Raw genomic sequence first — 17,592 nt, 5'->3', positions numbered from 1 at the left:
TAATTCAGATTTAAGTGTATAGATTGCTTAAATTAGTAAATTTCAATGCCTTATTATTTTATTTTGTCAAAAAATTGTTTCAATGCAAAAATTTTAAAGCTAGTGAAACATTAAATAAATTGAAAGGTCTTTTATTACTTTTAAATTTATCATTTGGCATACCTAGATATGCATAGCCAATCCATCTAGCAACATGCGCTGTAATATTTTAATAGCATTTTATAGAAATGTCATATTCAATTAGTTTCCTCATGTCACCTCATATTTGTGAACTAAACCAGGAAGCGCCAATAAAAATCACATCAGGTAATAGTTTATTCAGTTTATTCAATAGTTTATTTACAAATTATTAATATGCTATCAAGTTTGCAACTCAATCTGAATTCAAAGTACAGTGTATGGTTTTCAGATTTGCTTTGTGGCACAGTGAACCAGTAATACATAGGGTAAAAGGCTCTGTTTTTATTCTGTTTGATCTAACTCACAATGTCTCCATTGCTTTCTTGTCTCCATTATCATCCCTACAAGATTAGAATCATGACATTAAATTATATCAATTAATCAACTTAGTTTTGACCATTTGTTCTTTGTAATCAGGAAATGATGGCCCCAGATAAAGTTTAAAAAACAGAACATGTCATTGGTTATGTGTATTTCTCATTTTTTGAAACACAATGCCCAACGCCCACTACTTAAAATGGAAGAGATTTAATGTGACTCATAATCACAGAGGACTCCATGCCTGATTCGTGGGCCCCATGGCAGGGACATCAAAGAGAAATTGCTTGGTGTGTCAAAGGTCAGTTCATGGTAGCCAGGAAATAGAGCAGGGAAACTCCAAGGAAAGAAGCCACAAGGGCCATCACATACAGTACTCAAAGCTACACTTCTCTCCTTTTACATGTTGTTATTGTTCTTAGTTTCCTTAAAACCGTTAGGCGTCTCTTAATATCACAAATTTGAATACTAAGATTGACTGTCACAACCACTAGCATTGATTTGGTTTTATATAAACTTATTGTATTAGCTTTCTTTCACTAAAACTAATTAATCACAAACTATATTCTTCAGAAATGCTGCAATTACAATATGCATTTGGTTTCACACATTAAAACTACATTTGTGCCTATTTGTTTTCTTTTTTGAATTGTAACGTGCTAGATTTCCAAGAAAGCCTTGGGGTCGCTTATCAAAAAGTTCAGGGCATCATATAGATACACTTTTACTAGAGTAATGTTTCAGGACATAACTCCATAACATGGAGTTAGCATGTGTCTGCACCAGGATGTGATTTAAGCTATTTACTAACCAACAAACTTTTTTAAAAACCCATGCAAAGTTGAAAATAATGAAGGCTTTTAAATGTCAAAGTAGAAAATGCCTACTGAAATCTTTTAGTTGAACAAGGCCTTAACAACTAAGTTGAAATGTTTGGAGAGAGGGGAGGACAGGTTTGGAAGGTTATGTAACCTCAGGATTTCTGCCATTAGTTTCGGAGAAAGAAAAAAGGTAAGATCTAAATAAGTTAATAATTACTGTGGATAATTACATTTAGCAAAATTTTAGTATGTTTATACATTATGGCACATGTTACGTATTCCTAACCCAAAATTTTTAACTGTTCCACAGCTGAAAACTGACTGCCAACACCATGGAACCAAGGGAAAATTGCATATTTCACCATATGTGATGTGCTAGAGTCAAAACCTGTACGCATTGAAGACATTGCATGAAGTTGCCTTGAGGCTGTGTGTAACAGATGTGCATGAAGCAATAAATTTTGAATTTATATTTGAGTTCGGTTGTCAAGAGTGCTCTTGTGAATATTACGAAACAATCCAGAATCTGAAACACTTCTGATCCCAACAATTGGATAACATGCTCAACCTGTACTGACTGTGGTGACTAAATTAACTTATCTGTAATGTCAAGTAAACAAAAAGTCTGCTGTAAAAATAGCCTTCAGCTTTTACAAGATTCAGCTATGATATGGCATTCCCCAAGATAAGCACCGTCACTAATGACCATTTCAAAGGAGTCATTGATACACGGAGGATAAAAGAGACAAAATATTTGCTTTCAAATAGCAGAGTCTGGAACTGTTCAAGTAACTGTGCTCTCCCCAGCAAAAGTTTACAAAGTCAGTCCCATTAGAGTTCATCATGACTATGGACTCTTCCATCCTTCCTTTTCCAAATGGTATTTAGTGAATCTTACAGATACCTGTTCTTGCACAGTGGAGGCTGGATCACTTCTGATTTGTCCATTGATTGTTAGACTAATATGTCATTCTGAAGGCAGAGGATTGTCCACTGTACATAAATTCACCTGGACATTTTTGCCAGGTACATTGCATCATATGATATCAGGCTTGAGAGGCAATTCACCTGAATTTTAGGCCACATGGATGACTTTAATTCTAAATATTAGAAGCAGGAATTGAAAGGTTTTAAATTACATGGGAATGATCTCAAGCATGTATCATGAATATCTCTCTAGTTATAGTAGGTACAGTAGATTGGAAGTGTATTAGAGTAGGTAATAGAGAGTAAATCAGTTTTTAAATAATCACGCTGAGAGATAGTGATAGCTTGTATCAGGTTTAGGGCAGAAACAACCTATGAGAACAAAGCAATATGAGAAATATTTAAAAGGTAAAGTTAATTTAATTAAACATATTAGAACTTTGGAAATAACGTAAATGAGGAAGCAAAATGTCTTAAATTTTTAACATAAAAATAATTTAATATAAAAATAAAAATTGAAAGTTGTGTCATTTGATGAGAAAACAACTTTAAAAACATAAAAATAGGTATAGGATAATAACTGAAATTGGGTCAGTTCAGTAGGATGTGTTTGAAGTAACTAGGACTGCTCTAAATATTAAATTGTGAGGAGGTATTTGTCCATTCAGGAATAATTAGGATAAAAATAATGACTGAGTACTTGAGATTAGGTTAGGTAATCTGAAAAGAGACTGTAAAATAAAAAGACTAGATAAATGGAACAGTAAATCCTATAAAAGAAGTATGCAAAATTTTCAGTTTTATAAAACTTAAATTAGTTCAAATCGAATTCCATTCAGGTATAATATTATACAACTTAAAGCAACATGGTGCTATCCTAAGAATTTGGGTTCTTGAGACGAAATATAGTTTTTTCACTAGTAGCGGATTACCTTGGACTAATTATTAAATGGTTTGGGCTTCAGTGTTCCCATGGGGAAATGAACACAAAACTATAGTGAAGAGCAATATAGAGAACAATGTTTTTTTTTACAATTTTGGTATGTGACGGGATTACCTTTAATAAACAAAGAGTTTCCATATTATCAATTCTACAACCTCAAAATACCGGGAAATATTTAAAGTTTTAATTGCTAAATTTAAATACTAATGATTACAAGCCAGAATTACTGAATATCTTTTAAAATACTATTCACATTCATTAATTATATTTATAATAAATGTAGATTAAAACATTTAAAATTCCACTGAATAAAAGACTACTACTTGTATAAGAGTTTTTAAATCTCATAATGTTGTTAACGCATGTAGTATGACTGTAAGACTTAACTGCTTCGTCCTGTGCCCTACATCCTAAATGCCCTATACTTTCCACATCACCACACTGGTGACCAAGTTTCCAACTTGTGAGGTTTGGGGAGCAAACTACATTCAAACAATAATACAATATTAATTATTTTATTTATTTTATCAGAAAGATGTGTTCACATATATACCTCAGTGTCTTTCTTCAATCTATTGTCTCCCCATAATTCCTTACCAAAATAAGAAATATTAAAATTATCTCCTGTTTACATTCTTATGAAACAGAAAGCCAATGAAACAAAGTAACTATAGCTTTTACCTGGTCTTAAATTCAGTTTAGATTTGCTGATTTTTATCCTAGAAATTTCATTACATACTTTAGAAAATCTATTTTGCTGTTTCTTCTAGATTCTTACTTTTGTTTTATTTTCTCCACTCAAATTTTACATTCTTACATTCTAAAATGTATTTGGTTGTCTAACTTAGGCCACCATTATCTAATGAAATCCATTAATTAATTTTTCATTTATTGTATTTCTGTTAGCATATTTGTTCAAAAACAATTAGATTACACATTTGTACTTTTCTCTTCTGTGGCATCATTATGTTAGGGGAAGATTTAACTTATAAAACTGGAGCCAATTTTTGGTCTTTGTTCTCAATTCCCTCTTCCATCTCACCACGGGAGGTTCTTCCAGTATTCATGAAGGCTGACTGAACCCAGCTGGCTCTGCTGAGCTTCCAGAGTAACCTGGGCACTAGAGACAATTCAGCTGATTTACTAGCATCTGACTTCTTGGCCAAACAAAATCTCATAAATAGCATTTAAAAGTCTCAGTGTTTCAGGGTATCAAGATAGTTGACAACTTTCCCTGTGGAAAATTTCTAATAATTTTCCTTTATTCTCATTTATTATTATATCAGCAAACATTTCTTTTTGTAAAATTGACAATGGAATTTAACTGAAAACTTAATAACAAATAAAAGAAGAGTACTCAATTATCCAAATGCAGGTGGAGACAGAAGTAAACCAACAAATTGCTCAAAGAAATTCAACAACTTAATTCCCAAAACAAATTTTTTAAAACAAACATTCTACAATTTATGAATATTTAATGATTTGGATACCAGTGACACTGAAATCATTAGAAAACATAGCAACAACTCCTCCTATCCACTATTTTTAATTCTGAGTTCAGATTGGTAAGTAGATTTTATGTTGGCAGAAGAACCTTGCATCCCAAGTACAAACGAATTTTCTTAAATTTTATACGACTATAATACTAATAAAATAATAGTAAACAATTCAGATGCTTCCAGATCTTGTTGCTGAAAAAAACAAGTATGTTCTTATTAAAGGAGTGAGGAATGGAAGAAGTATTCTTAAATTAAGGTAGCAAAATGATTATATTAAAAAGCAAACTCCATGGTAGTTGTCATTTAAGACTCCAAGATGTACATAGAAAGGAACCAAGAGCCTAAGAACCAACATTGAGCCATTAGCTAATAAACAGAGACTTAATCATGGCATAATCAAGAGACAGAGGCAGAGCTAAACAGCAGGTATCGGAGGACAGGATTAAGATGGTAAGGGTAAAATACAGGATAAATACCAAAATTCACAACCAGAAAGTTAATGAAGGGTCAAGAACTTTCAAAAAGAAAGAGGGAAATACAACCAAATGTTAACATTATTATATCTCAAAGATATTATAGGAAAAGAGCATTTTGGAAATAAACACCAAAGAATTGAGTGAGCATTCTAAAGTAAACTTGCTTCTGAATTAACTATCCTTAGGTACTCAATGACTACCAAAATTTCTATTCCTGAGTATCAGCATGCATAAATTAGTGAATAATGATTTTAGCATGTTATCTATTTAACTTTTTCTAGTATTACACCCCACTAATAATCATAGTAATCCTTTTCTGTCATGTTTATGACTAAAACTGCAGCTGATGATATAAGATTGGCAAACATCTGTTACTTTATGAATATTTGGTAGATGAATCAGTTAATAACTTCTTTTCTTTTGGATTTCTGCTCTGAACCTAAAATTAAGTTGTGTATCTTCATGCTTTTTCTAGAATTTCTGCTCTGACTTACTACATATGAAAAATGAACATATTTACTATAGATTAGCACTTCTTGACTGACAGCAACCGATATTACCGCCAAATACCATTTCTCTATTGGAAACACATCCAAAACTATAGCTAAAGTGTGGCATATGCAGTAAGGACACAGTAAACGTTATTAAAATCAAGCCTATAGGAAAAACAAATAAACAGTATCTTGAAGAACTTTTCAATCATAAATATCATTGAAAATATTGTTAATAGTGTTTATTAATTGCTACTATAATTTCTAAAAATTTCTATAAAGAGTATTTTAGCCTATTTGAACTTTGGAATCTCTAGAGCATTATATACTTTGGGAAATTTTTAAATGAACAAATAATACATAAGTATTAGATATTTGGGATAGTGTTTACCTCCAGTTTGAATCCAAACTGTTTATGATATTGTAAAACAGAGGTCTCCTTTTATAGGTATCTTATTGAAGCTAACTGGTGTTTATTTCTAACTCTGCCATCAGAGATCCCAAATCTGATAAAATCAAACCTGCTCCAGTCGTATGTTGTCAATGAGTTAGATTACACAGCATATAAAGTGGCAAAAGAATCAGTTATTAGCAGCTGTACTTTTCAACTGAGGAAAGTTTGGATAGAACTCAAACACTCCAGGGTTAACGCAGTTTTTCTATAGATTGAATAGAGTGTGAATGTGTCTCCCTGTACTTGTGTATTAGAAGCTTAGTCTGCAAATTTATCTAGACATATTCTCTGTTTTTAATAACTACAATAAAAACTAGTAAAGATTTGACTTTTAGCTTTTTCTCTACATAAGTAAAATCATTACTATTTCTTAAGTCAAAAAGATATTGATTTATAGTGTTTTCATCATCTTTCTTTCACTTAAAAAAGGAAGCTATGCATCACCTTGGCAGCCAATAATCAATTCTGTTATCAAAAGAAACCCAAGAAATGTTGTTTCTTTTTATTTCAGTTAACCTAAGTGCTATGAAATAAATTTTCACTCCAAAGCAATGAGCTTCTATGAACAATTATAAATGTGGTTCCTGTAATACCTAAAGGAAATCCATCTTTTACTTCTAAACTATTACATGTCATTAAAGCCAAATGAGATGCAGTGTGCATGCAAGCCCAATCCTCCAGAGACTAGGGCAGGCGGACTACAAGTTCAAGGCCAGCCAGGGTTACACAGTGAGACCTTGCCCAGAAGAAACAAAACAAGAAAATAAGACAATTAAACTCCTGTATTTGTTAAGGAAGATGGGAATTTGATTGAATTAAGCAAGGCAGTAAGGATGGATCAGATGCTATTTCAAGTAGGGCAAAGAAGTATGAAAAATATGAAGAAAAAGCAAGCACTTAAATACCTTTTCCCATCTTCATCTGGGACCTGCAAATGTACTTTACCAGTTCAGGATGTCTTTTTCCCTCCAGGACTTTACTCTCGAGGTTAATTGGTAAGAGATGACCCTCACGAACATTACCCGTGTACGGTTACCTAAAGTATATGCTTACATTAGTCTTTGTTCTTAATTCTTACGGTTACTTTGTCTATAAATTACGGGATAATCTATTTGAATAATACATTCCATTGAGATGTTAGGTTAAGTCTTAACAGTTTTGTGCATGAAGAGCTTCATATGTGCTTTAGAAATTTAAATTGTTACACACGTGTCTGTTTTAAGAACCATACTTCAGTAAGTGTAACTGACACATGAGGAAGATTAAGCTTTTTTGCTTTAGTGTTGGGTGTTGTTTTCTCTATGGTTAATCAATTTTTTTTCCCTAAAGAATCCTGGCTGCCACAGATGAAAATATCGTTCAGATTTCTCTACAAAAATATATTGCAAAAGGAAAATATTTCATGTTTCCTTTTTTAGTGCATGTTTACAGTACACTGTAGTTGATGAAGGCACACGACACATCTCATTACCTTTTGTTATCTCTGCCCCACTCCTCCTTCCTCCCTCTTCACCTTTTAGTCTCTTTCCCATTTGACAAGGAATATCCTCTACTCCCTGTTTTTTATCTTTTGTTTTGTTGCTATTTTTATTTTTGGATTCTCATAGAAGAGAAACATGATTTTAAACATGTGTGTCAGATTCATTTCACTCATGAATTCAATGTGCATACATTTTCTTAAAAATGAGTCAAATTTATCTTTCTTTAATACAGAGTACTATCTCATTGTGTATAAATGCCGTATGTTTTTAGCCATTTATCTGTTGATGGGCATATGCGATAGGCTACTTCCGTGATTTAGCCATCATGAACTGTCCTGCCATACACAGAGGCATGCACAACGTGTCTTTACCGGTTTCAGAAGAAACCAAGAAGCAGAGAATAGCTGGGTTGGATAGAATTTCTGTTTTTAGTTTTGTAAGGAATTGCAACACTAATTTCCATAATGGTTGTACTAATTTACATTCCTACTGATAATATGGAAATGTTCTTTTTTCCTATAGCTTCATCAGCATTTGGTATTCTTTGATTTCTTGATGATGGCCGTTTTTTCTGGAGTAAGAGGATTTTTCCAAGCTGTTTTAATTTGCATTTCTCTACTGATCAGAGAAATTGAACACATTTTTTTTTACATTTTTATTAACCATTTATACTTTTCCTTCTGAGAAGTGTTTATTCATTTCAGTGGCCCATTTTTTGACTAGGTCTTTGATTCTGGAGTGTCTAAATTTTTGAGTTCTTTGAACATTCTAGTTATTAATTCTTTCTCCCAGGTGTAGCTGTTAAAATGTTTTTGTATTCTGTGATTTATCTTCTCACATTGTGATTGTTTGTTTTGTTGTAAAGAATCTTTGTAATTTTGTATAATTTCATTTTCTGAATTCAGAAAGTCTTTGCCAAAGTTTATGCCTTCAAGAGATTTTCTACCTTGTATTTCACAAAGTTCAGTATTTCTCTTCTCATATTTAGAACTATGAAACATTTTAAGTTTAGGGTAAATACTTAGAGATATGGATGTAGATTCAATCTTCTGCATGAAAATAGTCAGTTTTCCCAGCACCATTTGCTAAAGACACTATCTGTCCTCCAACATATGTTTTTGGCTCTTTTTTCAAAGATCTTGTGTCTTTTATAACTTCAGAAATATCAAAGGCAAACAAATGCTCTGCTCTCAGTTTTATCTAATCATTATTTCTTTCGCTTTTAGAGTGCTTCAAGAAATGTTCTAGCTCCTACATGTATACAATTAAACAAGTTTTTAATAACCCCAACACTACAAAGGAAGCATATAATAGCTACCTGCTAAGGATACTGGTAAGGTACTGGCATGACCTATTGCAATTTGAAACTTCAGGGAAATCTTTCAGGAGCTTTTTATTGGTGTATATTTTCAATAGATAGTGATAGTTTCAATGGAAAATCTTTATGTACACACATGTACATATACAATGCAATATAAGCATTGTTCTATATAATTTGGGTAAACTGTAAAGAAGTAAATCTAGAAATGTAAGAATGGCCCATTTCATGACAGTTCTTATCTTTTAAGATAACGTGAATTTTAGCCTCAAAAGACGGCTAGGGGTCTAGCCCAGCAATATGGTGCTTGCCTGGCAAGCATGGGGTCCTGAGTTTGATTTGTGACTCAAAAAAAAAAAAAAATAAATAAAATAAAATAAAAAGGTTTAAAAATCATGAATCAAGTTTTAAGATGAAATGTTATTTGCTTATTTGTTTTTCAGCACAAGGGACTGAGTCCAGGGCCTTCACATGAGCTGTTTTATTTATTAATTTTTTAAAAAAATTTTAAGGTGCTTAGGCTTTGAGTTTCTGATCCTCTTGCTTCAGCCTCCCAGTGATAGGATTACAAGATAGCTCCACCATGTCCATCATGTTTTTTTTTTTAAAACTTACTTTGACATTAATATCAAAAAATAGATAAGACTGATGCAGTACTGAATGTTGGGGTCCAGGGGAGAGAGTATTTCCAGAAGTGAGCAATGCTGAGGAAAAGAGGACAGGAAGAGACAGAAATACAAGAGTTGGTGATGCAGTGAATTTAAGGGTGTGAAAAAGAAAGTATTAAGATTAAAAACCTGGAGCAGTGTCTTGTATTATCACTCACTGAGAATAGAACATAAGAGGGAAAGGATCTTGTGGTTACAGGTAAGGGGCTATCCTGCCCTAAGGTTAGAAGATGTAGGGTCCAGTGCAAGAGGAAAATCAGGCCCTCCAGCCAACTGTCTAAACGTAGGAAACTGCACATAAAGCCATAAATAGCTACATAAAAAACTTTCTATTCCACTCCCTCTTAACTTCAAATTTAAAGTTCTAGGAATCCTCAAAGCTTTTTACAGACAACAGTAGCATGAATAGAGCGCTCTCTCTCTCTCTCTCTCTCTCTCTCTCTGTCTCTCTCTCTCTCTCTCTCTCTCTCTCTCTCTCTCTCTCTCTCTCTCTCTCTCTCTCTCTCTCTGTCTCTCTCTCCCCCTCATCCTAGTCTGGTTCTAGGACCTTGGCAGTGAGCCATATCTCCAGCCCTTTTTGTTCTTTATTTTGAGACAGTCTTGGTAAGTCACTAACTTCCCAGGCAGGAGTGGAACTGACCTTGAGGTCCTCCTTCTTTAGCCAGCCAGATAGCTGGAATTATAGGTATGTGTTACCATGCTTGGCTCTGACCTCCTTTCTCTTTCAAGTACAACTTGCATGTCCATATCCATTGGAAACAAATACCCTCTAAGAATAAATACCTCAGATATTTTATGTGTCACCATGACTGACCCACTACTCTCTTCAAAAAAAGTGGTAAGAACTGTGAGAGTAATAAAACCCAAAATGTGTAATTGTCATTGCACAAAAGAAAAGAAAGTGCTCTAAAGGTTATAACTGCATATATGTTTAAGTGTATAAGATAAATAACCATATTACTGAGTTTTTTTGGATCATTGAACAAAACTGTTTTCACTCTTACTGTTTTAAAGTGCACTTTATATGCTTCAATTTTGTAACTTGAACAACTATTTCTAAGATGAAAATATGTAATCTATTAACTAGTGATTTCCTACTGTTTATTTTTTAAATTTTGCATTTTGTACCCTTTTTATTTTTTTTCTTTTTCTCCTTAAATAAAAAAAAAAAAAACATTATTTGTCCTGTGTCTGTGAGGATGCTTTTGAATGATATCAAAATGTGAATCACTGGACTTTGAGTAAAGCAGATTGCCACATCTAATGTGGACTGATTTCATTTAAGCAGTTGAAGTCCTGACTAGAAAAATGGTCCCCTCTCTAAGGCAATAAGAAATTCTGTCTATAAACTGCCTTTGAATTTGACCTTCACCACTGCCTCTTCTCTGACTCTCTATCCATCCTGCCAGCCCACCTTGCAGATTATTTTACTTTTATTCCACAATCGTATGAGCATTCCTTTAGTACATGACATATTGGTTCTGTTTCTCTTGGAATCACTGAATAAAACGAGCAGGTATGAATGTAGCTAACACTTGAGAAGAAATCAGTGCAGGTCTGGGGGGCAATGGGAAGTTCAGAAACATGAAGTATGATTCAAAAGTGAGATCTGAGCCCCAACGGGGCACATCTCTCTGCTTTGCCAGCTTTTCACCCTGTGAGGAAGAAGAATCAGGGTGCAAAGGCTAGCATGGCATCCTGGCCACAAGACTACTTTCTTCTAGCCCAGGTCTGTCAGGAGGAGGCAGAGTGAAGGCTGGGTGCAGGCAGGATATAAGCTCACTTTGAAACAGATCTCTTCAAATTGCTAATAGCACGTCTTAGTAGGAAAATGCAGCAGTTATTTGGAACACAGCACACCTTGCTGGAAAGCCATTTGGGCCAAAATGCAGACCTGCGTGGTATTAAAAACAAATAATTAGGAAGCTATGTGAGTAGTGAGATTATCTGGGAGAAGATACCCAGAAGAAGTCCCTAAGACATAACAGGAATAAATTCATGACAGAGGGAAAGAGGCCTTCCCAGGATATTAGAAAAAAGATAAAAATGTTAAAATGAGGTAAAATCACTTTGATACGGATTAGTAGCTTGTGAGTTAAAAAGGGCCATACCTAAATAAATGAAAACAAGAGTTAAGTTAATTTTATACAAATATTTCTAAACAGGAGATTTAAGTAGTAATTTGTCAAAAACATCTGTTTAGCAAAAGGATGTTTTTCATATCATAAATTTGAAGAAATTTCACTATCAGAAAATCAAGGAAATAAACGAAAGCCAGATAAATATACGTAATAATATGGTGTTCAGATACTGGCTGTATTTTAGAAAATGCACCCAAAGTTAAAATATTATATCAATGCCCCAAAATAGCTGTGAATTATATGCTTGCTGAAATGTTATGACAGAATAAATTTATCACAATATGGGAAAGTATATATAAAGTTGTCATTAAACACATATGTAAAATTACAGGGAGTGTCTTTGAATAATATATCAGTTATTAAACACTCTGAATCTGAGTTAAGCATATTGCTTGATGGAGATAAATACAACAAAAAAGATATATACATTATTAGAATAGCACATATTACTATTTTAAACAGTATTTGAAGTTATTTTAACTCTCAAATTATTCATATATATATATATATATATAGTTCATGTAATATATTTAGTAAGCAATTAATAGAGTTGCATAGGAAGTGAAGAGTTTATTGCATTTCCAAACTACTAAAGTAGAGTCAATAGAAAGAATGTTAACTTCCCTGTGATAATAACTAGTTTTCCTGAACTTGCTTTTAAAAATATATTTGAAATTTTTTTCCACACAGATACACCCCACAGTGACTTCTAGCAATTGTTTTCTGAAATATTACACTGAAAGATGCAACTTCCATATCTATGCCTTTTTGTGTTAATTAATAATAATGCCATTTTTATAGCGAAAAATCTTTAAGCATTGACAAGTTAGAAAATTTAGTCTCATCAAAATGCTAGTTTCTTCCCTAATAGCTATGTATTTCACAGAAAGCCATGTAAAATTTTTGTCATGAAGTATTTATTATGAAAACTAAGTAAGTCACTCTTTCCACGTTGAAAGAGCATCCACACTGCTCTTTCTCTGTCTGCCACTGAGAAATAATTCCTATCCTTCCATCTGATGATTTTGGGGATTGTGTTTAGCCATTATGAAAAGCCATCCCCCTTCCTGTTCTAGCCTTGATTAATATCGGCTGCCTTTCAGTACCAGTTCCTCCTTTCTGACTTTCCTGTCTAGTTCTAAATCCTTCACTTTAGACAAAAAGCATGTTTGTTTCAGTTGGGCAAAGTACATCATCCTGATTATGGTGGTAGGGACTGAGTTTACAAAGTATCATAAATACATAATGGATTACTAAGGAAAAATAGAAGAGGGTAGAAAGGTAAAGAGTGCTGGATGGATAAATATAAGAGGGAATCTGTAAGGGATTCTTCCCTGCTGAGAGCATTTATATGTTTAGGAAAGGAACAGTTGTGCCACTATATTAGATAGACTAAGTCAGAACAACTCATTTCCGTAATCCTGTTATCCTGTTCTAACATTCTGTCCCTGGTTCTGATTTTTCTTACTTTTGTACATGGTAATTTCTTGACGTTGCATTTTAATTTATAGTGTTTAATAAATGTTTGTTGAGCATATAGATAATGGCTTTAAAATACAATTTTACTACAAAAATACTTCTGATTTCTTATTGATAAAATTCCTAATAAAACATTCCTTCAAATCAATAAATAACATCAGCCTAGGTCATCAGACAATTGTTAAATCTGATTAAACTCAATCATTCAGGGAACTGTTTGTCATAATGTAACTATTATTATTATCTCCCCACATTTATACTTGAAGAAACTGAGATTATACAAAATAAACTAGTCTCCAATCATCCAGACAAAACATGATGAGATTTTAGCACAAGCATTTATTAAGTAGACTCTAATCACTAATACTATTTTAAAAACACTACATCTAGGATATGTTAAATTTAACATCAATAACCAAACCATCAACTTAAGTAATCTGACAGAATACTTACAGTCTGAGGGCTGGTGAGGTGCCCCACTGTTCCAGGTGACATCCCAGGTAATCCTAGGCTGTGGCAATGTCATTAGACATGGCCTTGCTCATGCTGGTAGATGGGGAAGGAACTCAGGCTTCAGATCAATGTCCGATACAGGCTGCATGGCAGAGTTCAAGTAACTTAATCCAGCACTGTAAAACCCAACTGTTCCTGAGAGTAACTAAGCCAGGCCTGACTTCTCACTGGGTGGGGGCTGGGTGGGGCATGTCCTTCCCAGCTGAGTCTAAACTTCTCAGGGAAACCCTTTCCAGGTTGCCCTTTATCTGTAGTTCTCTTCTATCATTACTTCTCACACAGGCACCATGGGAGGGCAATTCCAGTAGCTCTTATATGAAGTTGTCTTATACTTGTTCTGAGCCCTGAATTTAAATAATACACCCCTTTCTAAAATGGAGCCTGATGAAACACTTTAGTGATACAGTAGGTGCCTGGGCTGGAATTGCATTCTGGCTGTTACTCACTGTGTGAAATAAATCCCCTCAGAGTAAACTGCATGTTGCTTTGAAGTTCACAGCAGTTGTGATCTGCACCATTTCTCCCTGCATCTCACAGCCCTGAGTTCTTATTTTGCTTCTGCAGAACTAGGTTATTGTCTTGGTTACTTTTCTCTCATCATTGATACAAAATACCAAGCTTCCAAAATTAAGGAGAAAAGGTTTATTTAGCTCACAGTTTATGGAGGTTTCAGTCCACAACCAGCTGGCTCCAAGGGATGGTGGCACAGTTGAGGGATAACAGTTCGTAGCAGTGAAAGATGGCAAAAGCACAAAGAGCAAACATCCTCTCCTCCCTTATACTGTAGATGTCACCTCTCCACCACCTTAGTGTGTGGGTATGTCAGTCACGTCATATCCGTGCCCTCTTCTTGCACAGGTTCAGGTTGTTTACAAAGCGAGGACCCCAGCCCTGCTAAGTTACTTAGATAAGCTTCTAAGCTTCTTAAATTGACACAATATATCAACCATTAACTAATGGTCCTCCCTGCCACCCAATAGCCAGACAGAGAATCCAGATTTTTAAAATGTTTTTTGTGTTATATACGTTCCCTCTATGGTCTCTACAGCTCCTGATTTTCCTGTTAGTTCCTTCCTATTTCCTGACAATCTATTTCTCTTTTTACCTTCACCAAAGTGTTATTTTCCAGGATCTGGATTCTGGATCTTGGAGAGGCTGAACATTGCTTCCAGTCACCACTCCACCATTTTCCACTTCCCACACGAAGAATCTTTACACCTTCAATTCATTAGTGTTAGTGGATAATATCTTTGGGGTTTTGTTTTCCTTTGTTTTTTTTTAATTAAACACAACAAAAAAGAACAAAATAGGACATAAGAAAGCAATGTAAGAGATATAAATTTCAAAGCTAGATGACCTGAGATCTTCACTATCTATCATATTGTCTCTTGTTTTCTTTCAATAGTTGTCCATGTCTTCACATACAGAGAATTCATACAAAACAACAAAGTATAAAACTGATCTGAACAGAATCAGAATCTTCAAAACCAGACAATAGGGAAATCACTAATGGCTATCGTAGAATCTCTCGTTCTCTTCAAAATAGCTGTCCATACTTTCATGTATATTGAAGTTTAACAAAACAAAACAGGCTAAAATTACACCAATAATTAGAACAAAGCAAAACAGGAATAAAAGTATTTGACTTCAAAGAGATAGTAGAAGGAAATCTCCCTTATTTGCTACATTGCCTATGGTCAACCTCTTAAGGGATGTCCAGCTCACTGGCTCCCACTTGCTAACAGGTAGGGAAGCAGGTAGGTGGCGGGGTGGGGGGGGGGATGTGATGTTTGATTCTCAGCCTGTGAGCTAGCAGGCTCACAGCCACTCACGGGGGAGGGTAGGGAAGGAGGTTGCTTGTGCACTCCAGGACTTAAACTTATGAGGTAGATTGTGAGAAACAATGTCTGATACAAAAAAAGCTCAAGAGAGATATTTCAGTCTTTCAGCTTTTGCTAGCTCCTTACAATGTGTGTGGTAGACTCAGACCCATTTGAAAATTTAACAAATGTGCCAGAAAGAAATTGCCACAACTAGTATCTTTGTAAAATAAGGAACAGGGTGAGCACATAAACTTCTAAGAGAAATGCTGAGACTTCAACCTATAAGTGGATAATATGAAAACATTCATAATTCACAAAAATGAAGTGAAGTTTGAATACAAATATTTGCATTTACCAGCATTACAAACTTAGTGAACAAATCTACTGTCTTAAAACTTTAAGAGACCCATGCCATTAAGTGAAAAAATTATATTCTAATATACAGGTATTGATACTAATAAAAATCACATATCAGGCATTATTGTTAGATACATAATATTCATAAACTATGATACAGACATTTCTATTTGTGAAAATAGCACCTAATTACTATAAGATTAAAAACATTATATACATAATGGAAAGTTGAAAATACTCTGTGTTTTTAATCATTAGTGGATAACGTTATATTTTATTAATTTAAAGTACTTAGATATTTAATTCCTTTTCTATAAAATATAGATTAGTATAATATTAAGTTAAAATATGCTTAGTATAAGAAAGTTCGCTTTCATACTTATTAGTATAGACATAGATATGATTATCTCTGTTGTGTATATTAATAAACATGTGAAATAAGTGTGTATATGTGCATATGCATGAAGAGCAAGAAAGAAAAACATTAAAATTAAATGTGCCACACACCAACTAATTTCTGAGTTTCCACACATTTATAAGGTATGTATTACTCTGGGGGGAAACACACAGAAAGATATATGACTAAGGTAATACAGGGAGCTATCAAAAAACTTAAGAAAAAATAATGAATGAAAATGTGCTCTATAATACTTTGCTATTCTTATGAAATATTTCATGTGGACTAAGGCAGGTATGAGTTTTGGGAAAATACCAGCATAAACCAATGACCATTTCTCATGGTATATAAATGAACTTGCTGACCAATGATCTAAAGCACAATTTTTAGTTCTCTTGTTATACACAACTATATTAAATTGAGACATGAATTTTGGATTATGATTCAAAGATTCAAAACTTGAGAGTACTCAAAATTAAATTGGAAGAAAATGAAAGATAATGGATTCGACGAGCTCCTTATGGACTTCTACCATTTCTTGTTCTCTTGTGCTGAGTAGTCACCCCTCATTACCTGATGGGGGGAGAAATGATAGCCATTATTCCTCATTCTGGAGCGGTGTGTTTCCCAGGGATCATGAACAGTGGAAAGCATAATCTCTAGGCCCAAGTAAGTAACCTATAAATTCCAGGAGACAAATATACTAGAAATTTTTTCATTACTTTTTAAGTGGATGACTATCTTCATACATTATTCTTTATCTATGTTCTATGAAATGAATTCTGAAAAATAGTATAAAACCAACATCTTGAACATGTTTAAATTAAAGAAGTTTCTCAACCCATAACCTGGAAGTCGATGCCTTTTTTTATTTTTAAGTGATTTTATCAATTCAGTTTTGCTCAAAAATATAAGGTACATTTATTTTACAAGTAACAAATTATTAGTATTCAGTCTTCCATGGGTGAGTAGAATTTTATCTACACTGATTGTGGGCATTGCAACATGTTTAAAAATAAAGTTATAACATAAAAGGCAAAGCAAAGATCATCCTTCCATTTTTAGTGCTTTTTAGAAAATTCTCATATTGCAAAGATTTGAAATAAAAAATTGTCTTTCAAAGACATTACTGAGCCTCTTTCCCTTCATTCCTACCAATTTCCATTCTTATTTTCTTCTTGCCATTACTTTTGTTAAATTAATTGAATAATTATCATCTACTATCTATGTAACAATGAGTTTTTGTATGATATACATAGCATTCTGGCTGAATTTCTGAAAGTCTTTTTATCATGAAATATAAATT

General features: G+C 33.7%; 1 non-coding gene across 1 annotated transcript; it reads right to left on the bottom strand.

Moving 5' to 3' along the window:
* Positions 1-15,598: 15,598 nt before the first annotated feature.
* Positions 15,599-15,744, bottom strand: LOC111757705 (small nucleolar RNA SNORA12). Its single transcript, XR_002791989.2, has one exon. It is a non-coding gene; the product is annotated as a small nucleolar RNA SNORA12 (small nucleolar RNA).
* Between the last annotated feature and the right edge of the window lie 1,848 nt (positions 15,745-17,592).

This window comes from Cavia porcellus, unplaced genomic scaffold (assembly GCF_034190915.1).
Source record: "Cavia porcellus strain 051 isolate PalLab524CR breed Dunkin Hartley unplaced genomic scaffold, mCavPor4.1 scaffold_9, whole genome shotgun sequence".
NCBI classification, from domain to species: domain Eukaryota; kingdom Metazoa; phylum Chordata; class Mammalia; order Rodentia; family Caviidae; genus Cavia; species Cavia porcellus.
Note: the sequence above shows the minus strand (reverse complement) of the source record. Positions and strands in the feature narration are given on the sequence as shown.